This window comes from Scyliorhinus torazame, unplaced genomic scaffold (assembly GCF_047496885.1).
Source record: "Scyliorhinus torazame isolate Kashiwa2021f unplaced genomic scaffold, sScyTor2.1 scaffold_1022, whole genome shotgun sequence".
NCBI lineage: Eukaryota > Metazoa > Chordata > Chondrichthyes > Carcharhiniformes > Scyliorhinidae > Scyliorhinus > Scyliorhinus torazame.
The window spans coordinates 55,001-62,500 of NW_027308749.1; positions in this window are offsets into that span (position 1 = coordinate 55,001).

The following is a 7,500-nucleotide window of genomic DNA, read 5'->3' on the forward strand; positions in this document are numbered from 1 at the left end:
CTTTCGGCGCTCGCACGACACTTGCAACCAGCCGGCGTGCGGCGCCTGACTTCAATCAGGTTTCTGGGAACGCCCCGACATGTGCCTCTGTGCAACCCGTTAACCGTGACACATGCGACTGCAACCCAAGGGAACCAGGCACGGGAACGCCGCCGCCCCGCGTCGCCTGAAAACAGACTTGGGCACCCTGGCCTCCAGGTGTGCCCGAAAACAAGACAAGAGGTGCCCAGTCACAAAGGCTAAACCTCGACAGACATTTTATAATGTGTCTTCTACCATATATGTCTGTCTCTTCTTGAATTATTGTACAAGGATATATATATATAATTGTGTCTTTGTTTTCTCGCCATTAAAAACTTTGTAAGTGTTTCTCTCTCGCCACAGAAAAAACACTTTGTCTGTTTTTTTTACAAGTATGTTTCTCACACAAGAGTTCACAGAAACACATTGTTTGTATCAGAGTTACCGCCGGCTCGGACTCTGACCGATTTTTAGGCCGGCAAATGAGTTCGAAAAGTCCGTCAAAATTGTTGCTAAAACCCCTTGAGGACTTCCGAGTGCTCATTGGTAAGGCCTTCGATTTGAAATCGGGACCGTACCTCAAAGTAGCACTTTCCTGGGTACTTTCAAAGTGCTACCGCTGCCAGAAAATGTTCTAAAAATCGTGTTCCCGAAAATCTCCGGGCACCCCGCCAACCCCTCGTGACGCCAAATGCAAATGGCAAATCGGCGGGAGGTCGCCCGGTAGTCCATCCGAGGAAGGCGCTCCAAATCCCCGCAAATCGACTTTTTCAAAACCTCATCGGCACTACCGAGGGCAAGTGGTTAACCAGCTGTCCGAGACATTCGACCACAAATGCAAGTGGCAGCTCGGCGGGACCAATCCACTCCACCATAGCGGGAACACCCCCACTCTGTCCTCGGTAAATCGGCTGGACACGACCTCATACACTTCCGAGGGCAAGTGATTAACTAACGGTAGGGTGCACTTTTCATATATGCACGTGCCCCATCGGCGGGACCAATCCACTCCTCCGTTCCGCTCTCCTGCAACCTTGGCCCCGGTAAAGCGGCGGCACAGGACCTCATAGACCTCCTGGAAGTCGCCAGAGGCTAAGTCCGACTGGTTTATGACTTGCCACTGCCTGGACCTGCCCCCACAGGCTAAGTCCGACTGGTTTATGACTTGCCACTGTCTCCACCTCCCTCCACAGGCTAAGTCCGACTGGTTTATGACTTGCCACTGTCTCCACCAGCCTCCACAGGCTAAGTCCGACTGGTTTATGATTTGCCACTGTCTCCACTGGTTCATGACTTGCCACTGCCTGGACCTGCCTCCACAGGCTAAGTCCGACTGGTTTATGACTTGCCACTGCCTGGACCTGCCCCCACAGGCTAAGTCCGACTGGTTTATGACTTGCCACTGTCTCCACCTCCCTCCACAGGCTAAGTGCGACTGGTTTATGACTTGCCACTGTCTCCACCAGCCTCCACAGGCTAAGTCCGACTGGTTTATGATTTGCCACTGTCTCCACTGGTTCATGACTTGCCACTGCCTGGACCTGCCCCCACGGGCTAAGTCCGACTGGTTTATGACTTGCCACTGTCTCCACCTTCCCTCCACAGGCTAAGTGCGACTGGTTTATGACTTGCCACTGTCTCCACCAGCCTCCACAGGCTAAGTCCGACTGGTTTATGATTTGCCACTGTCTCCACTGGTTCATGACTTGCCACTGCCTGGACCTGCCTCCACAGGCTAAGTCCGACTGGTTTATGACTTGCCACTGTCTCCACCAGCCTCCACAGGACAAGTCCGACTGGTTTATGATTTGCCACTGTCTCCACTGGTTCATGACTTGCCACTGCCTGGAACTGCCTCCACAGGCTAAGTCCGACTGGTTTATGACTTGCCACTGTCTCCACCAGCCTCCACAGGCTAAGTCCGACTGGTTTATGACTTGCCACTGTCTCCACCAGCCTCCACAGGCTAAGTCCGACTGGTTTATGATTTGCCACTGTCTCCACTGGTTCATGACTTGCCACTGCCTGGCCCTGCCTCCACAGGCTGAGTCCGACTGGTTTATGATTTGCCACTGGTTCATGACTTGCCACTGCCTGGACCTGCCTCCACAGGCTGAGTCCGACTGGTTTATGATTTCCCACTGGTTCATGACTTGCCACTGCCTGGACCTGCCTCCACAGGCTGAGTCCGACTGGTTTATGATTTGCCACTGGTTCATGACTTGCCACTGCCTGGCCCTGCCTCCACAGGCTGAGTCCGACTGGTTTATGATTTGCCACTGGTTCATGACTTGCCACTGCCTGGACCTGCCTCCACAGGCTGAGTCCGACTGGTTCATGACTTGCCACTGCCTGGACCTGCCTCCACAGGCTTAAGTCCGACTGGTTTATGACTTGCCACTGTCTCCACCAGCCTCCACAGGCTAAGTCCGACTGGTTTATGATTTGCCACTGTCTCCACCAGCCTCCACTGGTTCATGACTTGCCACCGACTCGGCCAGCCTCCCCAGGCGAAGCGCGGGCGTTTGGTGACAATTCCAAGGCAGACCAAGGCAAACACGGCCCCTTGCGCGGCGGGGAGCCGTGCCCGGCCTCGGCGGGGCGTCGGGCCGCCGTTTGGAGCGCCGGCCGAAAACCCGAAAAAAGGGCGAAAATCGGAAAGAATTCGCGCCCGATCGGGCCGAGCGGCCGGCGGGGCGGCAGCCCGGGTCGGTCTCCGCAGACCTGGAGGCTCGAGGGGACCTTTCCGACCAAAGTCCATTTCTCGATTTTCCACCTCCTACCAATCTGCAGGTACCCCGCCAACCCCTCGGGACGCCAAACGCAAATGGCAAATCGGCGGGAGGGCGCCCGGTAGTCCATCCGAGGAAGGCGCTCCAAGTCCCCGCAGATCGGCTTTTTCAAAACCTCATCGGCACTACCGAGGGCAAGTGGTTAACCAGCTGTCCGAGACACTCGACCACAAATGCAAGTGGCAGCTCGGCGGGACCAATCCGCTCCCTTTAGCGGGAACACCCCCACTGTGTCCCCGGTACCACGGCTGGACACGACCTCATACACTTCCGAGGGCAAGTGATTAACTAACGGTAGGGTGCACTTTTCATATATGCACGTGCCCCGTCGGCGGGACCAATCCACTCCTCCGTTCCGCTCTCCTGCAACCTTGGCCCCGGTAAAGCGGCGGCACAGGACCTCATAGACCTCCTGGAAGTCGCCAGAGGCTAAGTCCGACTGGTTTATGACTTGCCACTGCCTGGCCCTGCCTCCACAGGCTAAGTCCGACTGGTTTATGACTTGCCACTGGTTCATGACTTGCCACTGCCTGGCCCTGCCTCCACAGGCTAAGTCCGACTGGTTTATGATTTGCCACTGGTTCATGACTTGCCACTGCCTGGCCCTGCCTCCACAGGCTAAGTCCGACTGGTTTATGATTTGCCACTGGTTCATGACTTGCCACTGCCTGGCCCTGCCTCCACACGCTAAGTCCGACTGGTTTATGATTTGCCACTGGTTCATGACTTGCCACTGCCTGGACCTGCCTCCACAGGCTAAGTCCGACTGGTTTATGATTTGCCACTGGTTCATGACTTGCCACTGCCTGGACCTGCCTCCACAGGCTAAGTCCGACTGGTTTATGATTTGCCACTGGTTCATGACTTGCCACTGCCTGGCCCTGCCTCCACAGGCTGAGTCCGACTGGTTTATGACTTGCCACTGCCTGGACCTGCCTCCACAGGCTAAGTCCGACTGGTTTATGACTTGCCGCTGCCTGGACCAGCCTCCACAGGCTAAGTCCGACTGGTTTATGACTTGCCACAGTCTCCGCCAGACTCCACTGGTTCATGACTTGCCACCGCCTCGACCAGCCTCCCCAGGCTAAGTCCGAGCGTTGCGGTGGCCATGCCAGTGCCGACGAGGTCTGATCCGGTCCCTCGCGCTCCGGAGAGACGTCCCCGGCCTCGGCGGGGCGTCGGGCCGCCGTTTGGAGCGCCGGCCGAAAACCCGAAAAAAGGGCGAAAATCGGAAGAAATTCGCGCCCGATCGGGCCGAGCGGCCGGCGGGGCGGCAGCCCGGGTCGGTCTCCGCAGACCTGGAGGCTCGAGGGGACCTTTCCGACCAAAGTCCATTTCTCGATTTTCCACCTCCTACCAATCTGCAGGTACCCCGCCAACCCCTCGTGACGCCAAACGCAAGTGGCAGACCAGCGGGACGGACCACCGGTAGTCATGCCGGGAATGAGGTCTCGGCGTCGGCATAAGGTGGGTGGATCGGACCCCATCCGGCCTACGGTTCTTTTTCAAAACGGCGCCCCCGGCTCCCGCCGGCGGCGGCCTTGGCGGCCGGGTGGGCGCCCCTCCTCGAATCGCCACCCTGCCCCGGGGTGAGCCGCTTCGCCGCCGCCCGGCGCCGTCAACAACCTTGTCCTGGTTTATGACTTGTCACCGCCGCTGGTTTATGACTTGTCACCGCCGCTGGTTTATGACTTGTCAGCACCGGCGGACGGCCTCTCGCCGCCCTTTGGACGCCCCGGCGGCGGACCGTGACCCCCCACGGCTGGCCCGCGCGGGGCCCGCCACCCGCCCAAGGGGCGCCCCCTGCCGTTCGCCCACCTAACGCACGGCTGGAACAGCACCAAGCCCCGCAGCCGGCCAACGGCGGCACACACTGACCGCAGCCCACCGGAGGCACGTCGGGCCGTGGCCGTACCCCGCCCGACAGCGCCCCCTGCGGGCCACGGACCAGGCGGACGTTGGGACGAGACGATCCCCGGCCGAGGCGCTCTCTGAGCCCGCCAGGGACCGGTGCACCGCCGGCGGACGCTGCACCCGGTACACGAGCGCCCTCTGCCCGCCGGGGACCGGTGCACCGCCGGGGGAGTCTGCACCGGGCCCAGGAGCTCCCTCTGCCCGCCAGGAACCGGGGGGACCGCCGGCGGAGGCTGCACCGGGCCCAGCAGGTCACTCTGCCCGCCAGGGACCGGGGGGACCGCCGGCGGAGGCTGAGCCCGGCCCAGGAGCTCCCTCTGCCCGCCAGGAACCGGGGGGACCGCCGGCGGAGGCTGAACCCGGCCCAGGAGGTCACTCTGCCCGCCAGGGACCGGGGGGACCGCCGGCGGAGGCTGCACCGGGCCCACGAGCTCCCTCTGCCCGCCAGGGACCGGGGGGACCGCCGCCGGAGGCTGCACCCGGCCCAGGAGCTCCCTCTGCCCGCCAGGGACCGGGGGGACCGCCGGCGGAGGCTGCACCCGGCCCAGGAGCTCCCTCTGCCCGCCAGTGACCGGGGGGACCGCCGCCGGAGGCTGCACCCGGCCCAGTAGCTCCCTCTGCCCGCCAGGGACCGGGGGGTCCTCCGGCGGAGGCTGCACCCGGCCCAGGAGGTCCCTCTGCCCGCCAGGGACCGGGGGGACCGCCGGCGGAGGCGGCACCGGGCCCAGGAGCTCCCTCTGCCCGCCAGGGACCGGGGGGACCGCCGCCGGAGGCTGCACCCGGCCCAGGAGCTCCCTCTGCCCGCCAGGGACCGGGGGGACCGCCGGCGGAGGCTGCACCCGGCCCAGGAGGTCCCTCTGCCCGCCAGGGACAGGGTGTAACGCCGGCGGAGGCTGCCTCCGGCCCAGGAGGTCCGTCTGCCCGCCAGGGACCGGGGGGACCGCCGAGGAGTCTCTGCCCGTCCCAGATACTCCCTATCCCTACCCCTAACCGTATCCCTAACCCTATCGCCTAACCCTAACCCTATCCCTAACCCTAACCCTAACCCTATCCCTAACTCTAACCCCATCGCCTAACCCTAACCCTATCCCTAACCCTATCCCTAACCCTAACCCTATCCCTAACCCTAACCCTAACCCTATCCCTAACCCTAACCCTATCCCTAACGCTAACCCTAACCCTATCCCTAACCCTAACCCTAACCCTAACCCTATCCCTAACCCTAACCCTAACCCTATCCCTAACCCTATCGCCTAACCCTAACCCTATCCCTAACCCTATCGCCTAACCCTAACCCTAACCCTATCCCTAACCCTATCCCTAACCCTAACCCTATCCCCTAACCCTAAACCTATCCCTAACCCTAACCCTAACCCTAGCTCTAACCCCATCGCCTAACCCTAACCCTATCCCTAACCCTAACCCTATCCCTAACCCTAACCCTAACCCTAACCCTAACCCTATCGCCTAACCCTATCCCTAACCCTAACCCTATCCCTAACCCTAACCCTAACCCTATCCCTAACCCTAACCCTATCCCTAACCCTAACCCTATCGCCTAACCCTAACCCTATCCCTAACCCTAACCCTATCGCCTAACCCTAACCCTATCCCTAACCCTAACCCTATCGCCTAACCCTAACCCTATCCCTAACCCTAACCCTATCCCTAACCCTAACCCTAACCCTATCCCTAACCCTAACCCTAACCCTATCCCTAACCCTAACCCTAACCCTATCCCTAACCCTATCGCCTAACCCTATCCCTAACCCTAACCCTATCCCTAACCCTATCGCCTAACCCTAAACCGAACCCCAACCGCAACCCCCAACACCAAAAGGCACCGGGCCGTAAGCCTGCACCCGCACCGGCAGTGCCCTAGCCCCCTCGGGGAAGAAGGGACTCCGTCTCCACACCGCACCCGCCCCAGCTGCGCTCTCTCCCCGCCACCGCCGAAGGCACACGATTTGAACCGCTCCTCCCGTCCGGGGAAGCACACTCGGCAGCACGCCAACCTCCTTCCCAACGGGACCAGGACCGAAGGGCACACAGACCCTCCACCACCCCACCAACGTGACCCCAAGCCCGGGCACCCCCTTCAAATTCGCCCGCTGGGACGTGTATTAAGCCCGGCAACAGTTATTCAAGCAAAACCGCAGCCGCAAGTTGAAGTGACAACTCATTAACCAAAACAATATTGGGCAAGTCATAAACCACTTTCCACTCTGGACAAGTCATAAACCAGTTTCCTCTCTGGACAAGTCATAAACCAGTTGGACAAGTCATAAACCACTTTCCACTCTGGACAAGTCATAAACCAGTTGGACAAGTCATAAACCACTTTCCTCTTTGGACAAGTCATAAACCAGTTTCCTCTCTGGACAAGTCATAAACCAGTTGGACAAGTCATAAACCACTTTCTTCTCTGGACAAGTCATAAACCACTTTCCTCTCTGGACAAGTCATGAACCACTTTCTTCTCTGGACAAGTCATAAACCACTTTCCTCTCTGGACAAGTCATGAACCAATTTCCTCTCTGGACAAGTCATAAACCACTTTCTTCTCAGGACAAGTCATAAACCACTTTCCTCTTTGGACAAGTCATAAACCAGTTTCCTCTCTGGACAAGTCATAAACCAGTTGGACAAGTCATAAACCACTCTCCTCTCTGGACAAGTCATAAACCAGTTGGACAAGTCATAAACCACTTTCCACTCTGGACAAGTCATAAACCAGTTTCCTCTCTGGACAAGTCATAAACCAGTTGGACAA